Below are 1,353 nucleotides of genomic sequence, written 5' to 3' on the forward strand. Positions count from 1 at the left end.
CTTGTCAGAAGGGCAGCTAAGTGGCACAGTGAATAGAGCACTGGCACTGGAGTCAGGAGGACCTGAGTTCAAATCCGACCTCAGATACTTGACACACTTACTAGCTGTGTGGTCTTGGGCAAGTCACTTAACCCTGACTGCCTTGCCTTCCTTCCTCAAAATATATATATATATATATAAGACATGTCAGACATCCTGGGTATTTATCAATGATGAAAAGTTTAGAGGGAAAAAACAGAAAGTAAAATCACTCAGAGTCTGGAGGCTTCCACAGACATTTGGAAGATAGAAAGATTGATCCAAGAGGCCACTGGTAGTTTGTTGCCCTTCTCCAAAGATAGGAAGATCTGTCTGCCTGAAAAATGCATTAATTTTTCCTCACTGCCATACTTTCAAAGGTTGTACTATTGCCAACTGTATTTCTTTAATATTGGATATTAGTTAGTAATAAATTTCTTATTTGATATAGATTTACTCAAAATAATTTCCTTCCCCTCCACCTTTTTTCTTCTTCATCACATCTTCACTAAAATTCTGGGAGTAAAAGGAAACAGGTACAGACTTAGGTAGGAGATTAGCCAAAAAGTGCACGTAGGAAAGATCAGAATCCACAATTAGAGTGATGTTGAGAAGGGCAATATAATTTTTGTTTCTAAGTGAGCACAGTAAAACACAGTTGAAAAGGAAGGAAGGTATAAGACTGTACATTCTAGCATTACTCTCTGACTATAAGAATGGTTATGCTCCAGAGGATACTTGTACACAGATTTGAACAAAAACAAAGGCATTACCTGGGGAGAAGATCTACTGTGGAATATTTGGAAAACACAGGAAGTATATCATTAGAACACAAATGATCTTGGCTGGCCTCAAAAAAAGGGATAAAAGGCAACTTTGATTAAATATCTTTAAAAAAGTACCAGTGATTATTTTTGATGCCATATTTATTGCAAAAAGTTGTCTCATGATAGGATTTTCTTTTGTTTTTCATTTTTCACATGTACCATTACTCTACTCTATTTAAATTTATTTCATTAGTTGGAGAACTTTGATCATGAATGACTATTTAAAAATTCTGTTTCAGCAGTCCTAATAAAGTAATTATGTAAAGTAGCTACATAGATTAAATTAATATAATTATGTTTTCTGTGCTTTAGTCATAATTTTAGTCATAACCAAGTTATTATATTCTCTCTTTAAAAAAATTGATTAGACTTGGCATGTGATTGGTTAAGTTCAACTTTTTTTTTTAACAAAGGTAGTCATCTCTACCTCAAGATCACAGAAGATTTTTAAAAAATATATATTCTAGAGGGCAGCTAGGTGGTGCAATGAGTAAAGACCCAGCCTCGG

Source organism: Petaurus breviceps, unplaced genomic scaffold (assembly GCF_028583685.1).
Source record: "Petaurus breviceps papuanus isolate PSGF00001 unplaced genomic scaffold, PetGlider_PUasm1.0 42, whole genome shotgun sequence".
Taxonomy (NCBI): Eukaryota; Metazoa; Chordata; class Mammalia; order Diprotodontia; family Petauridae; genus Petaurus; species Petaurus breviceps.